Source organism: Eulemur rufifrons, chromosome 20, assembly GCF_041146395.1.
Source record: "Eulemur rufifrons isolate Redbay chromosome 20, OSU_ERuf_1, whole genome shotgun sequence".
NCBI classification, from domain to species: Eukaryota; Metazoa; Chordata; class Mammalia; order Primates; family Lemuridae; genus Eulemur; species Eulemur rufifrons.
Genome location: NC_091002.1, coordinates 29,354,568 through 29,381,239, shown reverse-complemented (window position 1 = coordinate 29,381,239; position 26,672 = coordinate 29,354,568). Strand labels below are relative to the sequence as shown.

Genomic DNA, 26,672 nt, shown 5'->3' with positions numbered 1-26,672 from the left:
ATGTAAATTTTTCATTCTATTCCAGCAACATCAGTGGTTATTTTAATATGAAACTTTCTTCCTTTATAATCTTAGAATAAAGTTGATGATGCTACTAGGTCTGTTGTATTTGATCGTTGCCTTCACCTTGCTTCAAAAACATGTTACAGGTTAAGTATCCCATATTTGAAATGTTTGTGACAAGAAGTGTTTTGGATTTTTGCATATTTACATTATAGTTGTTGAGCAGCCGTAATTTGAAAATCTGAAATCCAGAATGCTCCCACGAGCATTTCCTTTGAACGTGTCATGTTGGCACTTAACAAGTTTCAGATTTTGGATTAGGGATACTTAGTATTAAGATTTGCATTTTGGCCGGGCGCGGTGGCTCACGCCTGTAATCCTAGCACTCTGGGAGGCCGAGGCGGGTGGATCGCTCGAGGTCAGGAGTTCGAGACTAGCCTGAGCAAGAGTGAGACCCCGTCTCTACTAAAAATAGAAAGAAATTATATGGACAACTAAAATATATATATACAAAAAATTAGCCGGGCATGGTGGCGCATGCCTGTAGTCCCAGCTACTCGGGAGGCTGAGGCAGGAGGATCACTTAAGCCGAGGAGTCTGAGGTTGCTGTGAGCTAAGCTGATGCCACGGCACTCACTCTAGCCTGGGCAACAAAGTGAGACTCTGTCTCAAAAAAAAAAAAAAAGATTTGCATTTTTTGTCCTATATTGCAAATGTTTTTTCTGTGCTTTGAATTCAAATCTGTCAATCTTTTTTTTTTTTCCCCATGCCTTCCTACCTCAAGATTTTATAGACATTCACTGATATTTCCTCTTAGTTCTTCTAAAAAACCTATAACCTGATTTTGGAGTGTGCTATGAAGTAAAGATTATTTTTTCCCTCTAGTTTACGTTTTTCTCAGCATCATTTATTCATTTTATCCTTATTAACTTAAAACAACACCTTAATCATATGCTGAATCTTTGGATCTGTTGTGAGATTTATTCAGTTTATTTTTTTTGCCATGACCTTACTATTTTATTTATTTATTTATTGTAGAGACAGGATTGTCTGTGTTGTCCAGGTTGGTCTAGAACTCCCGATCTCAAGTGATCCTTCGGCCTCAGCCTCCCAAAGTGCTGGGATTATAGGCATGAGCCACCGAGCCAGCTGTTTATTTTTTTGGGACAGGGTCTCGCTCTGTTGTCCAGGCTGGAGTGCAGTGGTGCAACCACAGCACACTGCAGCCTCCAACTCCGTGCTCAAGTGATCCTCCTGGCTCAGCCCCACAAGTAGCTGGGCTTACAGATGCGTGCCACCTGCTAACATTTTTATTTTTGGGGTCAGGGTCATGCTAATGTTGCCTAGGCTGGTGTTGAACTCCTGGTCTCAAGTGATTCTCCTGACTCAGCCTCTCACAGTGCTGGGATTACAGGCATGAGCCACCATGGCTGGCTCAAAATATTTTTAATGGGAAATTTCGTTAACTGTGTAAGTTAATTTGGGGAGACTTGTCATCTTTATAACATTGACTTGTCCACAAACAGAACAAGTCAGTTTCTCTAGATTTTTCCTAACATATGGTCTATAGATTACTTGTTTATTGCTCTTTATTTTAAAATATTTGCTATTTAGAGTGAGATTATCTCCTCTCATGCCACCCGCAGCCTCCAATTTCCTAATTGCTACAGAGAAAGTATAAAGCAAGCATATTGCTTGTAATTTAGATGTCTTATAACTAATTGACCACTTATATTAGTCGGGGTAGTTAGTGCCAGCTAAAATCTGTGGCCTAACAAAATTTTTATTTTTTGCTCACATTTTTCTAGATAGTTCTCCTCTAAGTGGTGACTTGGGGATCTAGGCTTCTTCTATCTTATATTACAGCTGACTTCATGATGTGTCCTCTAAGTTTGCCATGGGAATTTTGTGCATGGGAGATTTTTTTATGGGCCAAGTTTGGAAGTAATAGTATTTTCTTCCACAGTCTGTTAGCCCCTATTTTTAGATGCAAGGGACTGGGAAATGGAGTCTTTTTGTGTATCCACGAGGAAAGTGAAATGGCACTGTGTTTGACATACTACCTAATCAAATTGTTACTCTTATTTTTCGGTGGATTCTCTTGAGTGTCTTGGATAGGCAGTCATAATATAGGTTGAACATCCCTAATCTGAAATGCTCCAAAATCTGAAATTTTTTGAGCACCAACATGATGCAACAAGCAGAAAATTTCACATGTGACCTCATGTGATGAGTTGCAGTCAAAATGCAGTCAAGGCAGGGCACAGTGGTTGGCCTATAATCCCAGCTGTAGTCTTAGCACTGTGGGAGGCCAAGGCCAGAGGATTGCTTGAGGCCAGGAGCTGGAGACCAGCCTTGGCAACATAGTGAGATCCTGGTCTCTTTAAAAAAAAAAAGTTTACTGGGTGTGGTGGCCAGCTACTTGGGAGGCTGAGGTGGGAGGATGGCTTGAGCCCCAGCAGTTTGAGGCTACAGTGAGCCATGATCATGCCACTGTACTCTAGCCTGGGGAACAGACTGAGACCTTGTCTCAAAAAAAAAAACAAAACAAAACACAACACAGTCAAAACTTGGTTTCAAACACAAAATTATTTAAAAAAAAATATACAAAATTACCCTTAGGCTACTTTTCTAAGGCATATATGAAACAAATGAATATTGTGTTTGACTTGGGGCCTATCTCTAAGATACCTCATTATATATATATGCAAATACTAAAAAAATTAAATAAAAAAAAAAATCTGGTCCCAAGCATTTCAGATAAGGGATAGTCAATTTGTAGCTGCAAATGATCATTTTGTTGTTTTTTTTTTCCCTGTAGTTATACATTTCTTTTTCTTAATGCAATATAGAGTATTTGCAGAACAGGTTTAATTGATAGTGGTCCTTTTCTTATTCTCAAATTTTATTGGAGTGCAATATAAAAAAGTGTCCTAATTGCGATATCATACATAGTGTTTTTTTTTAATGAACAAAGCTAGTTACCTTGACATTGGCCCTGAGATCCTCACAAATATTCTCAATAGAATCTGTCCTTATTCTTGTGGTAATTCTCCAAATAAGTTTCGTTTCCCTGCTGATTTGAAGATGACCTCAAATTTCTTGCCACAAGAAGTTACGTGAGCTATATCTTTCCTCAGCTTTGTCCCAAGGGCTTCTATTTTTTAACTCAGGCTGTCATATTGTGTAGCTGCTTGCATCTTTTGCGTCAGAGATTCTGACCTGCAGTGTTTGAAGATGTTCTTTTAGAGAAGTTTTATCGGCTCTTATTTTTCTTCCTTTATTCTTTCATCCATGTGAAGATAAACTGAACATGTTAGCACTATCGATTTTGCTCTTTTCTCCTCTCTTTTCCTCCAGCTAACTCACCTGGCTGCTGGTGGGGGTCTCCTTTGTGCGCCTGCTTCCTGGCTGCCTTTGTGCACCTGCCTCCCCGTGTGAGTTCGGGCCCTGCATTTCCAGGCTGCCCTTCTTGCAGCCCGGCTTTTCCCCCCAGCTGGCAGTGATTGGTGTACCGTTCCCTGCTGAGCTCCCTGTGGGGTCTGCCAGCAGGCTCCCTGAATTTAGAGGGAGCAGGAAGCTCCTCTGAGCCCTGCTCAGATGTTCAGAAGCCCTGGGAAGTGGATGGGGTAGGGAATTCTGTTTTATTACTAGACCTGACCCATCAGAGTAGACAGGAGGTCAAGTTTACTTTTTCTGATGTTTTAGTTCAGTGCTTAGGGTGATGCCCCAAAGTGACTTCAGCATTTTTTCAATTTCTGCTTTTGACTCTGAGATCTCAGGAGCATTTAATGTTTTATTTCTTGAATTGGTGTCCATCAACTCCTAAAATATATTTTTCAGACTTTTGGTTTTGACTGACCCACTTTTCATCTCTCTCTATACATATACATCAGTGTGTTTGTATGTGTATCTCAAACAAGTTTCACACCACATAACCTTTTCTTTTGTAGAGACAGCTGTCATCCAGGCTGCAGTGCAGTGGTGCAATCTTAGCTCACTGTAACCTTGAACTCCTGGGGTTAATTGATCCTCCTGCCTCAGCCACCTGAGTAGCTGGGACTGCAGGTGTGCACTACCACACCTGTTAATTTTTCTTATTTTTCAGAGGTGGTGGTGGGGGCGGGGAGGCTCCCTATGTTATCCTGGCTGGTCTTGAACTCCTGTCTTCAAGCGATCCTCTTGCCTAGGCCTCTCAAAGTGCTGGGATTAAAGATGCAAGCCAGGTGTGAGTCACTTCACCTGGCCTTTGTGCAGTGGTTTTTATTTGTATTTCTCTAGTGATTAATGATGTTGAGCACCTTTTCTTATGCTTATTGGCCATTTGTATGCCATCTTTTGGAGCTATGTCTTCACATTTTTTGCCCATTTTTTAATTGGGTTATTTGTCTTTTTATTGTTGAGTTAGAAGTTCTTGAAATTTTCTGCATGTGCCTTATCTAATACGTAATTTGCAAATATTTTCTTTTATTCTGTAGGTTGTCATTTCACTTTCTTGTTGGTATCCTTTGAAGCACTAAAGTTTTTAATCTTGTTAAAGTCCCGTTTATCTAGTTTTCTTTTGTTGCGTGTGCTTTTGGTGTCATATCCAAGAAACCATTGCCCAACCCAAGGTCATAAAGATTTACCCCTAAATTTTCTTCTAAGAGTTTTATAGTTTTAGCTCTTAGGTCTGTGGTCCATTTTGAGTTAATTTTTATATATGTCGTGAGGTAGGAGTCCAATTTTATTCTTTTACACATGGACTTCGGTGGTCTCAGCACCATTTCTTGAAAAGACTACTCTTTCCCCTATTGAACTGTCATAGCACTCTTGTTGAAAATCACATTTATTTCTGGATTCTCAATTGTATGCTATTCATCTGTATGTCTATCCATATACCAGTATATACGTATATCCTTACACCACATTGTCTTAATTACTATAGCTTTGTATTAAGTTTTGAAATTGGGAAAGATGAGTCCTCCAATTTTGTTTTCCAAGATTGTTTTGGCTATTCTGGGTCCTGTGTGTGTCTATATGAATTGCAGGATCGGTCTATCAATTTTTGCCAAAAAGGCAGATGGGATTTCGATAGTGATTTCACTGAATCTGTAGATGAATTTGGGTAGTATTGCCAAGAATTACATATTTTTAACTGAAAAATTTCATGAGACAATATTTATCTGCACTCAGGAGCAATGTAATATTCGAGTCTAGTCTAGTCTACTCCATTCCATTTTTTTAAACTGAAAAATGGCTGGCCCCAGCCCTCTTCATTAATTACTCGCTCACATAGGGTCATTCATTATCTGGTGTTTGAAAAATGTGCTTCACATCAGTAGTCCTCAACCTTGACAGCAAATTGGAATCACCTGGGGAACTTTAAAAACCTATTGATGCCTGGTCTCATCCCTGAGACCGGAATGCAGTTGATTAGGAGTTCAGCTTGAACATTGGAGTTTTGAAAAATCTTCCAGGTGATTCCACTATGCAGCCAGGATTGCTGTTGAGAACCATTGCTATAAATGAACTTAAACTCAGGTATTTATATATTCTCTGGCTTATTCATTTTTTTTTAACCAGTTTTTCTAGTCTTATGTCAGTTTTCTTTTTTTTCCTGGTGATTTATAGCAGTTCTTTTTATATCAAGGATATTAGCACCTTTAATAAGTATTATAGATATTTTCCCTGTTTTGCCCTGTAATTTTATTTTATGATGTGTTGGAGAAGTAAGTTTTATGTGTAAATCACTTTTCTTGGGATTTAGTTTTCAAATTAGAAATCTCATTTTTCAAGCTTTAAAGTGTCAAAGGGAATATTTTTCTTAAAAGATGAATAAAAATCTATCAGAACATGATTTTGTTTAAAGTACATTTTAGATTTCAAATTTGCTTTACTAAAATATGTTTGGCATAATCAGCTGCCACCTTTGAATTAAAAAAAAAAAACAAAACTAGAATTTGAGGAAGATTTTTCAACATTGTTGTCCCAGTAAATGTGAACTTTCAGTGGCATGGCCTGGGTGCTCCTATTTCAGACAGCTAGAAAGGTGTGCCAGGTGTCACAGGCTCTCCACTCAAGTTCAAGTATTAATACTTTCGGTGTTTAGTCCCTTTGGGCACATATGTCTTTTGGTTGATGGTGCTCTTTTGCCTTAATTAAGTTTTGCATCAGTAGTATTAAAAAGTAAAATATGAGACTTTTGTCCTACTTAGATAATAGCCTTAAATGACTCTTTTAAATTATGTCCTTTAGGCTTTTTATTTAAAAATGGGCTTCCCTTTGTATTCCAGATCTCTAGAAACATTTGTCCTAGCGAAGTTTTAGGGCTTGTTAGTCTTGACTCCTTGAGGCTGTGGAGGGGAACTTAATAATGTGTGTAGCTTCCCAGCATCTATCTGGCTGGCTTGACACAGCATGGAGTAGGCACTGAGCGCCCTCTCTATATATCTTGGCTTTTCCTCTTGATGGTTTCCACGAGAAATGAGAGTGGTCTGGGTTCTGGATCTCAGGCTGCCTCCACCTGGGTGTGAGTCTCTGCTTTCACCCTGTGCCTCCACTGCCCAGAGAGGGTGGGGCTGTGGGATTTCTAAGCCCTTTGTGTTTGTTCCTTCCACCCACCTTCATTGAGTACCATTTTTGGGCAGGGTGATGGGTCAGATGCGGGGACACAGCTGGGCAGGGTGACGGGTCAGATGCGGGGAAGTAGCCTGCCTGAGACTCAGGCACCATATTCTGAGTTCAGAATTTTGACCTTGACTCACTTTAAACTGGTTATTATCTAGTTGTGATGATTCCTAGACACTTGAGAGGTCTTAGGAAGTTTTGGGGCTAGCCTACATAAAATAGGCTTTTCAGCTTAGTTGAAAGTATACAGTGCTTATTCACATACAAAGACACAGTTTAATAAGGGAAAAATAGAACCATTTGTTTTAGCTGAGTTTGACTTATTACCACCGATAATTGCCATTGGACTGTGTTTTTAACTTTGTCACTTTGCCAGGAATATAAATCGGGGCATTATTCTTAGATCTTCACATAATTAGGAGGATAGGCAGAGCCCAAGTTTTTTTTTTTTAATTGAGAGTTTATTCTCCAATTCATTTTTATTTATTTTTAATTTTAAAAATTTAAATAAATTTAAAATTTGTACTTTTTGGTCATTATCCAATTTTATTCAGTTGATTACACAACCATTCTAGCACCTCTTTTTGCCTGGAGAGTTGATTCATTTTTTGTGTTCATAAATTGAGTGCTTTATTTTTTTTAAATCTCAATAGATTTAGGGGGTACAAGTATTAAAAAATGGTTTATCATTTCCATTTTTGTATAAAACACATGGGAGAAACCTAGCCAATCAACACACAACTGTCACCACATGAAAAAGTACTTTTATCAAACTTCGAGTTTAAGAACATAGAGATGTTTCTTTTATGTCTACAGTATTTGTGTATGCTTTTCCATTTAACTGTTTTTACAAATTCCACGTATGCCCATTATTTCTTCTATCCCAGTTACAGTACAATGACAGGGAGGATTAGGGACAGTTTTCTGCTGTCCCTTCTTTCCAATCAGAGATCTGTGCATGGGAGGGATCACACCCCCCCAGCTATGGTAGCCTTGGTAAGAGAATCCAATTCTTCGTCACCATGGATTGCAAGCTGCGAGTGCCGTGGAGTGATCTGCTTTGCTTTGACATCCTTGGAAGCATTACCTGCCAGCGCCAGCACCTCAGCAGTGAGGTACTCCAGAACCGTGGCCCCCTCCCTTTCGTGGCTCGTGGTGCCAGTCTTCACGTGTCTGTGGATGGGCCCACAGGAAACTGTAGCCCAGCTCTCTGTGAGCGAGACACAGCCGTAGCCTTAGCTGTGGCCTTTCCACCCTCTGCTCGGCCGCATGCCCTCCCACTGCCGCCGGGCGCTGCCGCTCTTCCGTACAAGTGTTTTTTTGTTGCATGGATGTATAATGCTGAAGTCAGGGCTTCTAGTGTACCCGTCACCAGAATAGTGTACATTGTCCCAGATGGATTTTTATCCCTCACCCTCACACCCTCCCTTCTTCTTAGATCTTAATTTCCATTACCCTATTGTATGACCATATCCACCCTCTTTTATCTCCTACTTAGAAGTGAGAACATGTGGTGTTTATTTATTTTTTAGGGTCTCTGTCACCCAGGCTGGAGTGCAGTAGTATGATCATAGTAGCCTCAAACTGTTGGGCTCAAGCGATCCTCCCTCCTCAGCCTCCTGAGTAGTTGGGACTAAAGATGCATGCCACCATGCCCCGGCTATCTTTATTTTTATTTTTATTTTTATTGTAGAGACAGGGTCTTTCCTTGTTGCCCAGACTGGTCTTGAATTCCTGGTCTCAAGTGATCCTCCCACCTCAGCCTTCCAAAGTGCTGGGATTAAAAGCATGAGCCACCATGCCTGGCTCCATCTATAACATGGAATTAAATATGTTAAGGAAAGGTTATCTGGATTGTGTGGAAGTGCTAAGTGTCAAAAATAAATAAATAAATAAATGAAAGGTTATCTGTAATGTTTTGAAGATAATTATAGCTTAGGCATTGGGCAAAAATTTTTAGTGACTAGTTTAGCACATGTATTTGTGAATTTTATACTTTTTAAAAATCACAAATATATAATTCATTAGTAACATGTAAAACAGAAAAGTATAGATAGGACATCACCTGCAATCTGACAGTCTGGGAGGACCCAGTTAATATTTAGGTAAGTGTCCCAGATCACCTGGCTTGTTGAACAAGTGTAGTTTTTATAAAAGTAAAGATGTTCTGCTTCCCCCTTACCTCTTAGTAATATAATAGATCATGCCTGTTTCCCCATGTCATCAGATAGTGTACTAAAGAATGGCTTTTAGTGTTTTATCATAAAGTATTTTACTCTCCTAATTTATTTAGGCAGTCCTTAAATATTGGACCTTTACTTGTCCTGCAACTAAAGTGAATACAATCATACTCAGCTAATTTTCCTAGAATAATAATTTTGTTCAATATGCATTTTTAAAAGGATGAGTGTTAAACATTTTACAATGATTTTGACCAAAAACATCTAGCTGAAAATGGTGGTGACTATTTCTTTGATTTTGGGATGGGATAGGGCTTTCTAGCATGAAAGTGAAAGGAGATCACAAAAAGATATTAGCTATGACTTCACAGAGATTTTTAAAATGTCCTTTATTTCAAGTGGTATAGACAAAATGGAAAAAGCCATTTGTTTTTTTTCTGGGGAAAATGTTTGCAACAGACAAAGGGTTAATGTTTTTAACCTATGAGGAGCTCTTGCAAATGAATAAGAAAAACCCAACACCTACTGAAAAATGGGTAAAAGGCACTTACAGTTCATAAAAGAAGAACCATAGACACATAGATCAAAGAAATCAAGATTGAAACCAGATGTCATTCCTTCTGTGTCATCGTTGCAAAAGTTAAAAAAAAAAAAAAAAAAAAGCAAGCCTAGGAATGGCAAGTGAGGTTAACACATAGTTTTCTTTCTTTGTGTTTGGTCAGTTTTCCTGGAAGGAATTGGGAAGCTACCCCCTTCCCATTTCTTATCCAGAGGGCTGGGAAATAATCTGCCTGTGAAGAGCCTAGCACCTTTTGGGAGGAGAGTTCTTTGCTTTTGTAATTTTCTCCATTCATTTATGTTACTTAGTCAAGTTTTCAAAGAATAGTTTACCTTAAAAAAAAATGACGCATTTCATCAAGATTTTCAAGTACATACATGTGTTCCTTTTGTAAGTCTTTAAAAAAAAATACAAACAAAATGTAAAAGCGTGAAGAGTACAGAGTGTTTTGTGTTGTCTATTGTTTTCAGAGCTATTTGTCATATTCAGGAAGCATCCTTTTTAAATTGCAATGAAGAGGTTTTTGTTTTTAAATCAGGAGGAGGTGTTTTTGTCAGCCTTTTTGGCATCTGCTGAATTGATGGAATGATTTGGCTGCTCAGAGGTCCTGGCCTGTATATGATGTTGGCCCTGGGGATCTAGCCTTCCTGCTTTTGAAGCCTTAACATCCTTTTTAAAGGAAATGATGGTGAGCGGCAACGGTGGGTGTTAAATAATGTGGTAAAATACAGAGATGACAGTGCTATATTATTTTCCCCCAAATTTTTTGGTGAATGTTTTTTTTTGTTTGTGAAATCGAAGTCTGGAAACTACATCATATAGTCCTGACTTTTGCAAACCCCAATTAAGAAGCAGCATAAACACTGAGCAGCTTTTTTGAGTTCATCGTGGCTGTTATGGGGGACAGTGAGGTGGCTATCGTGCTGTTTCCTCTGACCTGCCCCACGGGCCAGGCTTTGATCTCAGCCCTGTAGCCTTGTGTGCAAAGGGCAGTTCTCATGTTTCCAGAATGTGGTGGAACCTACAAAGGGGGGGGGTGTGTCTTCTGGGCATTCTGCTAAAAGTTCAAGGATGCTAGCTCTCTGATAACTCAGTCTTGTTTTTGTTTGTCGAGTGGTTCCTTCTCACTTAACTCCTTCCTCAAAGATTCCTTTCTCAGAAATGCATTTACATTTTTCCAGTATTAGAACTTCTGACCCAGTTCTGTGGTTTGTCTGGAATACTTGTTCAGTGGAGTAGAAAGCCAAGTCCTCCCAAACACTCATCTTACCAATCAGTTTAGAAAAATACTTTCCAAAAAGAAACCTGTGAGGAGTCATAGTACTTTCACTCACTCTTTTAGGATTTTTCAGTGCTTTGTAGCTAAAATGATACTCTATTAATTTGCAACTTTGCCCTTATGGAAGCTTTTGTAATTAATATTTATTAGTTTTTTAAAGGATTTACAAAAGAAGCATATGCATGTTGGAAAACAATTCAAGCTTGTCAGAATGGTATAAATTGGGAAAGTCACATAATATCTTGTACCTACTACCGCCCTTTCAAAGCAGCTTGATGTGTGTCCTTGCCAGCCCTTTTCTGTGTACACAAATATGCGCTATATAATTATCCTTTTAATAAAAGTGGAATCATAGTGTATGTATTGTACAACTTGCATTTTTCAAAGAACAATATACATTATTACAGTTTATTTAACTGGAAGTAAGCCATTCTTTTAAAGTGCTTTTTTTGTTTTTTTTCATGTTCTTTCCATTATTCTTCTTGACTAATCTTCATTGATGTCACCTTTGGGCATCCCTTCTGACTTTGTAGATTTTTTTTTTATTTAATTTAATTTTTTTTTTTTTTAAGAGACAGGGTCTTGATCTGTTGCCCAGGCTGGAGTGCAGTGGAGTAATCATAGCTTGTTGTAACCCGGACCCCCTGGTCTCAAGTAATTCTCCTGACTCAGCCTCCCACACCTGGCTGATTTTTTTAATGTTTTGTAGAGATGGGATCTTGCTATGTTGCCCAGGCTAGTCTCAAACTCCTGGCCTTCAATTGATCCTCCTACCTCAGCCTCCCAAAGTGCTGGGATTACAGGTGTGAGCCACTGTGCCTGGGCCTGACTTTGTAAATATTTAATAAACATAGCTTAAAATAGATTTATGGTTATGAAGATTGTATTTTGAGACATGTTACTACTTTTTTGCCTAGCATGTGAAATACCTTTTAGAAAGGTAAAAACATAAATTTCTCTGTTCATATTATTATTTTTTTTTTTAGAGGCTAGTTCTCCCTGTGTAGGAGAACCAGCCCTTCTCTGTTCATATTCTAATCACTTGAATAATGTTTTTTTGTGCCAAACAGCAAAAGACCAGTGTTTAGTTTCTTTTTTTTATCTTATTTTTTATTTTTTGAGACAGTCTCACTCTGTTGCCCAGGCTAGAGTGCCGTGGTGTCAGCCTCGCTCACAGCAACCTCAAACTCCTGGGCTCGAGCGATCCTCCTGCCTCAGCCTCCCAAGTAGCTGAGACTACAGGCATGTGCCACCATGCCCGGCTAATTTTTTCTATATATATTTTTAGTTGTCCATATAATTTCTTTCTATTTTTAGTAGAGACGGGGGTCTCACTCTTGCTCAGGCTGGTCTCGAACTCCTGAGCTCAAACCATCCACCCCCCTCGGCCTCCCAGAGCGCTAGGATTATAGGTGTGAGCCACCGCACCCTGCCAGTGTTTAGTTTCTGAAATAAAAAAGTACAGGCTCACCGAAGGCAGGACTGGTACATGTCTGATGGCAACTGGCGCTTACTTACCTTAGGGCCATTGGTGAATGCCGTGCTAACTCACCCACGAACAAACGGTAAGAGTCTCCACGGTATTTTCCAGCAAGAGTCTGGCTACACTGCTGGTTGCCTGCTGCGTTTTTCTTGACAGTGGAGGGCCAGGCGTATGGCCCCCGTCTGTCTCAGGAACAGCCAGCCGCTGACTCAGGCTCTGGGTTCTTTTCATTGTGAAATGCGTGCTCAGGTACTTGTTCATTTGATGAATAATAAGAGGAACATCTGTGTACCTACTGATAACCCAGCATAAGAGATAGAACACGGCCAGCTTTCTGAGACGAATCCTCCCCATGTATGAATACATTTTTAAGAGGCTTTAAAAGAAGGTGATTTTTGAGTATTCTTGTGTTCTCTCCCCCCTTTCCCCACGAACACAGTGCTTTTCAGTTTATTCTAGCGGTGGTATTCGAGGCAATGTAGCGTGGTCATTAAAGGCGAGGCTCTGACCCCTGCCCTGTGACATCTCTGACAAGCTCTGGGACCTTGACCAGGAGGCCTCACGCCTCTCGGATTTTCTTCCCTGTAACCTGTGGGCCAAGTAGTTCCCGAGGGTTCTTGTGAAGGTGAAATGGTGCAGGTGTGACACATAGCATGATGCTTGGCACATTAAATCAAGGTCCTATGCTAGGGAACATGGAGTTAAAAAAATGACCAATGAAGAAAGCCTGAGTGCCAAATTGCTTTTTTACAGGCGTTCTAATATGCTATCTTCTGAGATATTTTGTGCAAATGGAGAGTGTATTCTTAAGGGAACTGAGGGGACAGTTTATGACCCTGCCCAGGGATGTGCTGGAGCCTCAGAGACATCCCATAAGAGTGAGGATGTAATAGAGCAAGTTCTAGGATTGGGCACGGTTGAGTGAAAAATAGACTCCGTTCATGGAGAGTGCCTCCTGCTAGGTTTATTATTACTTTCAATATTAATTTACCATTTGCTTTTCTCTAGCTAGGTCTTGACTCCACTAACCGGAACTCCTCATGTGGCTTTGAGCTTGGACCTCGGCGCACAAGCAAATGTAGCTCAGCAACTTGTAACGGAAAGCGTATGGACAGGTCCACGCGACATCATTTAGGTGCGTCTAAAACACAGTCTCCAGTTGTGTTTCATGATAGAATTGCGCTGACAGCCCTTAAGCCTCAGAACCATTTTGTATTTGACCTAACCCTTTGTACATTTGTACATGTCAGGAACGGTCCAAATGCACAACCTGGGAGTAATAAATTGTTAGGTTAATGCTAATGATAAGGTAATGGACTTCTTTAGGCCAAATTCCATGTAAGTAGATTAAACTAGAAAATAAACAGGCACAGTCTTGCCACTTATATTAATTGCAAGGTAGGAGGTAAATATTTTCAGTTTTCTTTCCATGCTTTTGACTTTTTTATCAGCAAACATTTGTTGAGTACTCACTGCCGTTGGGGCCCACAGTCAGGGTTCCACGTGAGGACCCTGGGGGTAAAGAGATTTAAGAACTATTCCCTCACCCCTTTTCCAGCATTCTCTGCAGTTCAGTTGGACTAAGCACAAGTAGATTACTAAGGAGGATTTCTTTTTTTCCTTCTTTCTCTACCCTCTCCTTCATCCCAAAGCTTGATGAATATTTTGGTGTTTGGTTTTTTTTTTTTTTTTTTTTTTTTTTTTGGTGAAACTTGAGGATAATAACCTAGTGGTAAGATTGTTGGGTATAGTGCATGAAATTTTTAAATTTTAATAGATATTGGCAAGTTGTCCTACAGAGAAGCTGCAAGAATTTACACTCCTACTGATATATTCTCTCAAGTACTTTGTCTTGTCAAAACTAAATTTATGAATTAAAAAAAAAAACAACCCAAAAACCAAAAAAAAAAAAAAAAAAAAAAACCCTACATTTATTCAGAGTGGTGGATGTAAAATGTTATGTCAATGTTATTTTTATTTATTTACTTTTATATACCATAAGATTCACATTTATGTGTATACTTACAAGAAGTTTTGCCAATATGTAGAGGGGAACATTCCTTTTTAAAGTATGTTACTTTTGTTTTCTAATAAAAGAAGTCTATGATTATTATTTTAAAAAAATAACAAAACACTTAGGAAATCCTAAAAATTAGGAAGAAGAAAATATCCTTGGTCCTACCACCTAATGATACCACTAGGGCCATTTTTGTATATTTCTTTCCATTATTTTTGCTTTCTGCGTGTAGCTTCTTTTTCCTTAAGCCATCATCATCAAATTGCATGTCTTCCAGTTTTGGGGGGTTTTTTGCTGTTTTTTTTTTTTTTTTGAGATAGGGTTTTGCTCTGTTGCTTGGGCTAGAGTGTAGTGCCATAGCTCACTACCTGCTCGCACTCCTAGGCTCTAGCCATCCTCCCGCCTCAGCCTCCCAGAGTGCTAGGATTACAGGCGAGTGCTACCATGCCCGGCCATGTCTTCTATTTCTAAAAGTAACATTTATTAAGGACGGAAGTGAGGAGGAGAGTTCTCTCTGGGGATACCTGCAAAATAAATGGTCTCCCAACTCTGAGTTTCAGTTGTTACCTTTGTGTTTTAATTCACAAATCCCTTTTGCTCTGTTATTTCACAGCTTCTCTCTCAAATACCCGGTAGTCTCCAGTGGGCATGAGTTGAATGTACACATCACCGATTCAACTTACGTCCTGTTTTCATTTTTTGCCTTGTCAAGCCCATTTCTTTTTTTTTTTTTTTTTGTTGAGACAGAGTCTCACTTTGTTGCCCAGGCTAGAGTGAGTGCCGTGGCGTCAGCTTAGCTCACAGCAACCTCAAACTCCTGGGCTTAAGCGATCCTACTGCCTCAGCCTCCCGAGTAGCTGGGACTACAGGCATGCGCCACTATGCCCGGCTAATTTTTTCTATATAGATTTTTAGGTGTCCATATAATGTCTTTCTATTTTTAGTAGAGACGGGGTCTCGCTCAGGCTGGTCTCGAACTCTGACCTTGAGCAATCCACCCGCCTCGGCCTCCCAGAGTGCTAGGATTACAGGCGTGAGCCACCGCGCCCGGCCCAGGCCCATTTCTTATTTCTGAAGGGGACACCTTGTTCTTTTCTAGAGATCATCTTTGACACCGATTCTTGGATTGTTTTTTTTGAAATGACTCCCTTTATTCATCCCTTCTTCTCATTTTGGCATGTCTGTCATTGCAGTTGCCAACTCGTTCTCCTTGGATTAGCATCACAGCCTTTTGCTCTCCCGTTTGAGATTATCCTGAGGTGGAGGATTACTCTCCTCACCTGCCCAGAAACTCAGGTTTCATGAAGCTGTGCTGCATTGACACTTGCCTTGCACGGCTCCTTTGGTCCTGGGAGAACTTTTCTTCTTCCACTGGCCCTGGGTGCTGTGTGCTCGCCTTAGGCTGGTGTGGTCAGTGCCTGAGAGAGACTCACCGTGTGCCCCCTCTCCCCACCTCTGGACCTACCTCTGGCCTCTCTTAGGACTTCCAAGGCTGACCCTAATCCCACTTCCCAAAAGTCATTTCTGGCAATTTCAAGCCTGAAGTTGCCGTTTCCCTGAGCTCCTGCTTGGCTCAATGTAGTTGTGCTTTTCTTCTCTTACTCAGTAGTTGTCCCTGTCTGTCCAATTCGGTGGCAGATTGCTTCAGGTGTAGTGCGTTTCCACTTACTGCTTAAACCGTTGTCAGCGGTCAGGAAACTAGTTGAATGGTTGGTTTCATTCCATTTGCTTTGAGATTATCAGCACAAATCCTAAAATACCAAGCTCTCATTAAACTGAGAAAAGAGAAGGCTTGCTTGTACCTTTCATCTTGGTCATTAAGAACATACAGGTGACAGGTCAATGCCTGGCTTTCAGAGCTCAGAACACCCGCTCTGCTGAGTGCCCGGAGCCTGCAAACTGAGTGCCTCATTCTGGTTCAGGCACATTTTAGAAGCTGCTAGAAACTCCCACAGATGCAGCAGGACTTGGATATAAACTGGGTCAAAAACTTAAAGAGGAGTGAGGAGACATTTCTGTTTTATTGGTGCCTGATTTCCAAGAAGCCTTGCTGTATCTGGAAGTTCTGGTGTTTTTGGTTTACAGACTGTGTGTGCTATTGACGTCAATGTCTCGCTTTCTCATTACCAGACATGTTATATAAAAATGTTGTGTTGCTTATGGTTTGATCAGTGGCAACAAGAGATTCAAATATTTACCAGAGAGATTGGTTAGTTACAACAACCCATGTAAACACGGACGGTGATTACAGAGCTTATATAAGAAGGTAAGGAAAGAAGATGGAACAGTTGTATAACGGTTACTATGAAAGAGATTCCAAGCACATTAGAACAACTCTGGCCTTTTCAATTTGATATTTGAAAAAAAAAAAAAATCATCATGTTAGTGTTGGATTAAGACCAGCTGTTTATAAAATGTCTAAGTCGTTTGCTGACTTTCTATACGGTATGGAAAAAAATCTCATCAATAAACTAGTCCCATGACTTCTAATGGTAATCCTTTTTAAATACAGGTATTATTTTGTTTTAGCTTTGCCATACAAAACTGGAACCTGCAATTCAGTAGTTACAAAGCCCTTCAGGATTTGAGTAATGGTTACCCTTGGCTATGCCTTGTGTTTTTATTCAGTTTTCTTGTGCTGGTTCTGGGCTTCCAGTGAAGAGCCCCTTACTCCAGCCCTTTTGACCTTTTAGTTTGTGCTGTCATTAGCACCATTGGCACGTGATTTCTGCTTTGGCCTCTCTCACATCTGGTTCCTTCCCTCCTCCAGTTCTACGTGTGTGAAAAATTAGGTTATGGCATCTGCTCACCACCATGCAGACTACTCATTGTGTAGGATGTTAATTACCGGGTTTGTTTTGATGTTTGGGCTAAGATATATGGCCATGCCTCTGTGTGTGTGTGTGTGTGTGTGTGTGTGTATAAAATCAAAGGATTGGAAGTTTACACACTCTTGGGATGCTCTCTCCTCCACTCCCCTCCCCTTCAGGGTCTCACTCTGTCCCCTGAGCTGGAGTACAGTGGCACGATCATAGCTCACTGCAGCCTTAAACTCCTGGGCTCAAGTGATCCCCTTGCCTCAGCCTCCCCAGTAGCTGGGGCTATAGACACTTTCTTTAGACTAGTGCTGTCCAATATAATTGTAATGGGAGTCACATATGTTTTCTAGTAACTACATTAAAGTAAAAAGAAAGAGGTAAAATTAATTTTATTAATATATTTTGTAAGCTAATATGTAAAAAAGTATTTCAACAGGTAATCAGTATAACAATTATTAATGAGATAGTTTACATTCTTTTTTTCTCATAGCAACTCTTTGAAATCTGGTGTGTATTTCACACCCATGGCACGTATCAGTTGGACTGACACGTGCCAGGTGCTCAGTAGCCACCTGGGGCCTGGTGGCTCCTGTATTGGGTGGCACACATTGGGTAGACCCACATTGCTTTATTTATCACTGAGTAATCTGTTTTCAACTTCTCAGCTTTGAGATTTTTGGGTTTTTCATAATGTAGGCCACTTCCACTTCGGGGACTGCATCATAATATGTACTCATAGTTAGATGATGTGCCTACAGCTTTCCCTTCCTCACCTTTTTCCTGTCAAATTTAGAGGTTTTCTATTGCCTGGTAAATGCTTGTGAACCAGTTCAACACGTAAATTAATTCCCCCCTTTCCCCCGAGAAGAAAAAAAACATCTTAACATATTTTAAATTAATATATATATATATTTTAGTAATTTCTTTTTTACCCAAGAATCACAAATATGTTCTGTAGCTTATAATTTTAGACAAGTTAAAGTTTAGGATCCAATGAATGGGCCTCATGTCTTTTCAAATAAAGGACTGAAGACCTAGGAATTGTGAAGAAGTATAATAACCAATGTTAGATAAAAATGGCTTTTGGAAGAGCTGAGATCCAAGGATGAAAGGATTAGAGGATATACAGGGAAATCCTTGAACACTGTAGGTTTGCAGAACATGAAGTGCCTGCCTTCTGACTGCACCTTCTGACTGCGCCTTCTGACTGCGTCTTTGGTTTTCTTAGTTTCTCAGGTGCTGCCAGCAAGTCCTTGGAAATGAGGGACTTATGCATCTGGTTACTGGGAAACGCTGGCCTCCCTGCTGCCTCCGGGAGCACAGTAGCTATATCAGTAGGGTGAGCTGCTTCAGCCTCAGCTTTAATTTCTCTTCTAGTTTGTCTTGCCTGTATTTTTATTTTAGAATTGTCTTTAGACACAGACTTACAGTTTCAAAAATTATGCAAGAGATACATACACACTATAGGAAAATAAGGGCAAAAAAAAAAATCCTATAATCCCATCGTCTGGAAATAATCACCATTTTGGTGTTTCCCTCTACTTTCTGTGTGTTCACACTGAAATGGGATTATCAGGTATGTTTTGTGACCTACCCTTTTCTCCACTCAGTGATAACATTCAACACACTGCCACGTTAGTTACTGATATTTTAATCCCCACGATATTCTATTATAGGAATGTACCTATGTTTAAACCAACCAGTCCTCTATTTTTAGGCATTAATATTTTCCCCTCCAGTTTTGAATTATACTAAGTACTATTTTAATGAGCCACTCTCATAATGAAAAATTTGAGCCTATTTTAATAGGATAAATTCCTTAAGAGTAAAATTGCTGGGTCAGGCCCAAAGACTGTGTATATTTTTAGAGCTTTTGATTAATGATGTTAAATGACCATCTAGAAATGTTATGCCAATTACTACTCCCACTAGCAGTATATTCAAGTGCTTGCCTGCTAAAGGGACATTAAAAAATTAGTAAATTTATGACTTGTTGAGTGAGTTATAAATTACACATTTTAATTTTATTCTCTTTTGGATATTTCACATTTTTTTTTTTTTTAATAAGAACACTTACACATGATCATTTCCCATCAGTAAAACAGAGACTCAAAATAAAGGAATCTTGGCTGGGAGACCAGCGAGATCCCGCCTCTACCAAAACAAAAAAAAATTAGCAGGCATGGTGGTGCATGCCTGTAGTCCCAGCTACTCCGGAGGCTGAGGCAGGAGGATTGCTTGAGCCCAGGAGTCCGAGGTTACAGTAAGCTCTGACCGCTTGATTGTGCCACTGTACTCTACCCTGGGTGACAGTGAGAGACCCTGTCTCTGAAAAAATAAATAAATAAAGTAGAGTAAAAGAATCTTGACAGTCCTAGATATTCTTACAGCCGAGCGGATTGCTTTTAAGTGTGTCTGGCTGAGGGGTCCTGAAGCCAGCATGCCAGAGAGCTTACCTTCCTGACCCAGCAGCTTGCTGGATATGATTTTGGGTATACCGTTCACTCTCTGAACTCTTAGTTTTTGCTAGCCACAATTTAAGAACCAGAAAGATCCAGAAAACATGGATCCCTCCCTGCATGAATTTGAGAAAAGCATAAATTTGCATAAGGAAGGATACTTGGCATGAATTGTGCTCATTGCCTTGGGAACAGCAAAGGGTGCAGTGAACCGTTTAGATTTTGGGGGTTCTGGAAAGGATTTGCTGAGGAATTGATATTTAAACAGAGATCTGTCATATGACTAGCAATTCTCCAGGTGTTGCAGCATTTCCAGGTAGAATAGCAGGCTGTGTCCTCCGGTCTTAATTCAGTGACACCTGTCAGTTTTCAGGTCCATACCAGTCTGTGAGACCCCTCCTTACCTACATGCCACCCTCTACCAACTTTGTGGCCATTCTTTCTGCTGTTTGGGTGTTGGCTCCTGGCTTGGCACTCTTCTTTCCACTGTGTCTTCTAGCTCATCTTTATTTATTTATTTATTTATTTTTTCATCATCTTTAAATTGTTGGCTTATTTGGCCCCTGGGCCTCACTGTCCCTTCACCTTCATCTTTTGCAGGGAGCTTTGCTTCCAGTTCACTCTAGCTCTCCTGGGCCCTGAGATCTCCCAGATGGCACTTTTGGGATCTTGAGCTTGGAGAGCTTCCTCTGCTCCAGGGTCCTGTTCCCTGGTCCTTCTTACCTGCCATGGATTCCACAGGCAGTCATGTGACTGTCATTCTACCAGCATCATGTTCTCACTCTTTGAGCTGCTCTTGTAACTTGTGAAGCTCCCTCAGGGGCCCAGTCCTACTATTTAATTTTTTTTCTCTCTCTCTCTCTCTCTCTCTCTTTTTTTTTTTTGGATCAGTTGAACTCTGCTGGAGAGGAACCAGATGATAAGGCAACTTTCTCCATTTCACATTTTTATTTGAGTTCTGGGCTCAGAACTGGGCCTTGATTTTTTTTTTTTTTTTTTTTTTTTTTTTTTAAGAGGGGCGAGTAATATCCTTTTATTCCTTTCCCCATAGTCACCCCTGTCCAATCCCATACCCAGGCTTTTTACTCTCAGCCATGACCTTTACTTCTTAGTTCATTAAGAAAAGGAGTCATCAGATAAGCACTCCCTCAACTTCCTGCCTCTTACCTCGTGGTGTGTTGTGTAATGATAACTGTCTGCCCTCTGGACTCCGCCTCGGCCGCCGTCACTATGGATGGTCTGTGTGGAACTGTCCTAACACATTCTAAAAGTTTTCCTACCAAGGTTACATAAGAACTGCTTATCACTCCCTGTGGTATAGTTAGAACTCATCTCTGCCTGGCGGGCACGTGTTTGTGTTTTCATAGATGATGAGATTTTGGAAGCTGACACTTGAAGGGAGTAGATTAAATCACCTTGCATGATAGCAGAGCTGATTTGTTGCACAATCAGGGCTAGAATCGTGATTACGTCTTCAGTGGCCTTTCCTTATCTGAAATAAAAATACTTTCATTAGATTCCCCTTCCCCCCAAAAATAGATGATCTGTCTACATGGAACAATCCAAAAGGTGCGTGAGGACAGGTTGGGAGCACTCCCTTCTCTGGAGGCAGCCCTGTTTACCAGTGCTGGTGTGTTCCTATTGTGTATCCTCCATGAGGCAGTCTTTGGTTAGAAGTTTGTTTTTGTTTTTAATTGTGAAATTTCAAATGTAAAGAAAATGAAAGAGTGAACACTCCAGTATATGCCAGATGCCCAGATCTAATAAATCAAAACCCTTTGTTATTTTTTCTTTAGGTTTTTCTTATTTAGGAAAATATTTGAGATATCTTCTTTGTACCTTTGCTAATCTTATCTCCCTTTCTCTTCCTCCCAGAGGTGACTTTGCAGTCCATGTTTATACTTTTGTGTTACACGTTTCTGTTTCTTAAAAATTCACATCTGCAATGGAATGTGTTACATGTTTCTGTATCTATAAACCAAAATATAGTATTGACTGCATGATTCAAAACTTTACATATAAGATCTCATATGGGGTGTGTTCTGCCCCGTAGTTATTATAAATAAAGCCATTGTAGGCCAAGCACTATGGCTTACACCTGTAATCCTAGCACTCTGGGAGGCTGAGGTGGGAGGATCATTTGAAGTCAGGAGTTTGAGACCAGCCTGAGCAAGAGTGACACCTGGTCTCTACTAAAAATAGAAAAAATTAGCCAGGCAACTAAAAATAGAAACAAAAAGTTAGCCGGGCGTGGTAGCGAGTGCTGTAGTCCCTGCCACTTGGGAGGCTGAGGCAGGAGGATTGCTTGAGCCCAGAAGTTTGAGGTTGCTGTGAGTTAGCCTGATGCTGTGGCACTCTGACCTGGGCAACAGAGCGAGACTCGGTCTCAAAATAAATGAAGAAAGAGAGAAAGAAAGACAAAGCCACTGTAAACATTTACAGGTTTTCATTTAGCCGGGTAGATACCCAGGAGTAATATTTTGCTGGGTTTTAGGGTAAATGTATGTTTAACTTGGTAAGAAATGACCAAATAGTTTTCCAAAGTATTGTACTTGTTACCAGTTTACATACCCACCAGCGTATGAGAGTTCTAGTTACTCTGTCAGCACTTGGTATTTGTCTTACCAGTTTGTTTTAGTTGTTCGAATAAGTATGGCATATAGTTTTTTTTTTTTTCAGTGCAAAGGATGAAATTTAAAAATCAGATTATATTTTATTGTTGTTCTTCCTGGTCTTGAATGATCTCTTTATTTTTTCTTCTTTAATTTATAATCAGGGCATTCCTTGTGTTAGGGTAAACAAATGATAAAGGAGTGGTATGGTACAGCATAACATTTGCAGGCTATGCTAGTAAATTTGATAAATTCATTTTCTTGCTGAGAATTAATAAGTTCACTAAATTATGGGATCTTTGATTTACTAGTTAGATTTTTTTGTTTTTATCTCTGGAAAATATGTATGAAAACTTTATAGTGAAGAATGTTAGGTCTCCACGTGAATGACACCACCCATCTACTTATGATTCCCCTTGCCCCCATCTTTGAATTTCAGTGCTGTTTTCCCACCAGCCCTCATTTCCACTGCAGGGTGCTAACCAGGACGCACTGTAATGTGAGTCCTGACTTTGAAGGGCGTAGTCCTCACGGTGGATTTACTTTGATAGTTGGATGAACTGTTTTTACCACTTCGCCGGAATTCTGGTGTGCGCTTGTCAGCACACATTCTGATTCATGCCTTGAGATTATGGGTAAGAGGCCAGTCTTAAAGTGTCTGCCAAAGAAGCCAATTTAATAAGTGTTTGATAGCGCAGGTGAACAATGAATTTATTCATCTCACGCAGACACTTACCCTGTATCACGAATCTTCCGTTTGGTCCCTCGGAAGGAAAATAACTTCAACTCTCCCACCGCACCCCCAGGACTAAAATATGTACTGATCTAGTATTTCCTTTAAAAAATTTGCTAACTGGGGTTATCCCAAATGTGTTGCCTTGTAGTGCTCTTTTCCGATTTTCTCTCTATGTGTGTTTTTTTTAAAAATCAGATTTCTTTATTAAAATGTGCACATTATAGTTTACTTAAATACAATTTTTTTTCAAATGTCAGATTTCTTTATTCTTAAATGTGAATCTACATGTGTGTTTTTTTTCCCATGCTAATCTTCTCTGTATTGTTCCAATTTTAGTGTATGTGCTGCTGAAGCGAGTACAACATGTGTGTTTTGTTTTAAGGGTATGTTTTTGGATGTTCTAACATACCGAGATAACAAACTAGAAGCTGCTTTCTTACATAATCTGAACCCCTTTCCTTCATTCTTAAAGTATCAGTTCTTTCCAAAATGGTTCCTATGGCCCAGGGGAAGAAGGAAGTGAGGGGAGGGCCTACTTCCACTTATCCCATTGACCCAAACTGGTCCCATCTAGCTGCAAGGGAGGCTGGGAAATGTTGCCTTAATTTAGTCGGTTGTGTGCCCAGCTTAAAACCAATGATTTTATTAGTTGAATTATTAATTGAGAGGGAAGGGCCCTTGGAGATCCCTGCTGGTCTCTGACACCTCTGTTAATTTTTGAAATATAGAAGTTGCCACATGAATAAAAACAATCAGTAATTAAAAGCGAGTTGGATAGGAAATGAAAATGAGTTTTGTCTACTTTTCTGTATGTTTGAAATTTTCCAAAATAGGTTTTTAAAAACAATTTTATATTTTATGACCACTTAAATCTTATAACACTAGAGGGTGCTGTTAATGCATTTGCTTTTATAATTTATAGACTCCCCCATCTCCATTGTCTTTATTACAGAATCAGGGAAGTTTTTGTCCAGCTGATAATCCTAAATCTCTTTTGTTTTCTTCAGTTTTACATCAGTAGAGGCACTGCAAATGTCAATATCCAGCATTTATTTGGAAAGGCAGAAGTAGGTAATCACCAAGTGTGGAATTAACAAACAAAAAAACAAAAACGTAATTTAGACTTTGTCCATAAAAGGAAAATATAAACGAGAGATTAGTCAAATTAGATATTTTCAGATGCACAAGTATTTCTGAATAATTAAACTTCCCCCCCACCCCCCGTACTTGTCCAAGTTTAACATTTTAGTTGTTTTGCCTTATTTTCTGTCCTGATTTTACCAACCATACATAGGTACTAAGAATTGAGCTATTGCCCATTTTTCCTCCTAATATAATGGAGGGACATAACTAAAATTTAGATTAATACAGATAAACAATGAAACACCTGTAATCCCACTTCATAGAGATTACCACCGTCAACTGCTTGGTGCATAGCTGTCTGTATAATTGCACATGTGTATATACAACACTTTAAAAAAGTTTAAATGAGGCCAGGTGTGGTGGCTCATGCCTATAATCCCAGCACTTTGGGAGGCTGAGGTGGGAGAATCACTTGAGGCCAGGAGTTTGAGAGCAGCCCGGGCAACATAGACCCTACCGTGCTCCCTATTGTGCTCCCCTGGGCACGTTGACCTGACAGGTCAGGTGTGTCATGTGGGGATGGACCTGGGCTCTGAGCACTTGTGGTGAATCTCCTGTCCTGAATAGTTGAAGCACCTAGCTCCCAACCTTCTCCCCAGTCTCTGTGTTGGTTCTGGGTGTCTTCCTCCTGTCCCCACTCCTGAGTCCCCAAGAGTCCCAAGAATGAGGAGCATTTGCAGCTGCTTTTCTCCAGGAATTGTCCTGCTTCCTCTTCTGCCTTTATCCCGGGGGACCCATTTTCCAAGATGTGCTTAGCACTTCCCAAATCCAGACAGGGAACACCAGGCTCGGCCAGCCAGGCAGAGGGGGCACCTGCCGGCAGCAGTCTGGTGTTGGGGAGATGGAGGCGGGTATTTGCCCATCCCAATGGGCAAGGGTGCCCACTGCCCAGGCTCCTGGCAGGCCCTGGCCTGGAGTCAGGACTGGGAAGGATGCAGTCTGCCACAGGTGTGTCTGCTTCCCTGTTACTGGTTATGGTTGTCAGTGCGTGTGTGCCGCCTTTGTGTCTCTGTGGGTACTTGCACTTGTCCAGGCGAGCCTCTGCAGGGGGGGCCTGCACGTGGAGGCCGTTTTGCCCTGAACCCCTGTAGTCAGCCCTTCAGTGTGAGTTAGTTCTTGCCTTTGCCTCCCATTTAAGGAAGAGACCCTACCTTGAGATCTCTGAAAGTCTTTGAGCTCTGAAAACAATTGTCGTTGGATCCCTGATTGGGGAAATGAAAAATTACCAGTGAGTAACATTAATCCCCCTTTTCACTGAGCTAGAAGCAACGTGGGTGGACTTGTTCCTCTGAACTGCAGGGTTTAGAAAGATAAGTTTTAATTTCCCTTCTTAGTGCAGGTTTGAGAAATATAATCCCAGCAGCTGCTTGGTTTCTACAATAGGATATTCAGCCTGCCATGCGGAAACCTGCTACAGAGACCCTAAGAGAGGCATGCAGTAACTGTTTGTAACCAGGTGGTGGCTGTTGTGTAATACAAATAGCATTTCTGATGAGGTGGTGCGGTTATACAATTTTGGCCAGCCTGCGTGGGTTATAAAAGCCGAAATTCCTTCAGCACCCGAAGGCGTCTCATGCTGAGCACCAGGACAATCACAGGGTGGAACAGACGCCAGCACAGAGCGGTGTGGGTGGGGCACCGATTAAAGGACATTTTTGTGCATAGGGTGAGGTTTCACTGTGAAGGTAAGACCATTTCTTGGTACATAAGCTCTGCTTTGGGGAATGAACTCTGGGGCTGTACAGACTGATTAGTATCTGTCTGTGTGTGCATCTGGGCGGACGTGTCTGTTTCCACATATGTGTGTCAGCCTGTGTTTGTGTCTATGACCATGTATCTGATTTTTCTGCACACCCACGTCTGTTTCTGCATGTGCCTGTGACTGTGTCAACGTAGGTGAGGAGCCTAAGGCTCAAGTTCACCCAGCTGGGTTATCAGAAGATCTCCAAAGAGTTTCTTAGTGCTGTCGGACATTATTTAAATATTAGTAACCGAACATTAACATTTATGTAATTCTTAGAAAGCGGTGTTCTTCATTAACTATGTGAGGAAGGGTAGCAGTTAAAACTTGATCTGGGCCGGGCGCGGTGACTCATGCCTGTAATCCTAGCACTCTGGGAGGCTGAGGAAGGAGTATCACTTGAGCCCAGGAGTTGGAGGTTGCTGTGAGCTATGATGACACCAACACACTCTACCCCGGGCAACAGAGCAGACTCTTCTCCAAAAAAAACCAAAATACTCCAATCTGCAGCAATTGAAATGTCAGATTCTGTGTCTTTCAGATGCTTATTTATTTTATTTTGGGAGCCAAGTCCAGTCCCAGGACTGCCAAAGCTCCATGTGTTCTTTTATGTTTTCCTTTATATAGAATTTCACGTGTGTGATGAAAAGGAGGTACACAAGCGAAAAGGAATATAGGTGAAACAAACTTCATGGGGAGCTGAAGTCTCTTTCATAGCTGAGTGCATACATATTTTTAATTCTTTTAAAATCTTTAGGTTATAAAAATGTCAAATTCAGACACAAGAAAAAAAGCAAGACATCTGTGGCATACGGTTCTAAGCGATTGCAGTCTCTGTAGTTAATGTATACATTTTGTATGAATTACTTAAGAGGAACAAGCTCCTTTGCAGGGAAAAAATATATATAACATACAGACATGGACTGTTTAAAGGCTCCCATTTATTGAAGGTTGGGGAAGAGCTTTGCTGTTACTTTGACCACAGTGTACTTAGTGTTAACCTGGGGAAGAGCTGCAGTGTCCCAGCTCCAG

The 26,672-nt window shown here is 40.5% G+C and overlaps 1 protein-coding gene and 1 pseudogene across 3 annotated transcripts in view; one reads left to right on the top strand and one right to left on the bottom strand.

Moving 5' to 3' along the window:
• SLC23A2 (solute carrier family 23 member 2) overlaps positions 1-26,672 on the top strand; it is a 108,496-nt gene that overhangs the window by 6,086 nt on the left and 75,738 nt on the right. Inside the window, exon 2 of one of the 3 annotated variants that reach the window (XM_069496479.1) lies at positions 13,126-13,248. The exons of 1 other annotated variant lie outside the window; for it this stretch is intronic. The gene's annotated coding sequence lies outside the window, so the exon portion shown is untranslated. Of the gene's footprint in view, positions 1-13,121; positions 13,249-26,672 lie in introns of all 3 variants that reach the window. One more of the 3 variants, XM_069496478.1, reaches the window with a different exon arrangement.
• LOC138401292 (U6 spliceosomal RNA) lies at positions 23,058-23,116 on the bottom strand (annotated as a pseudogene).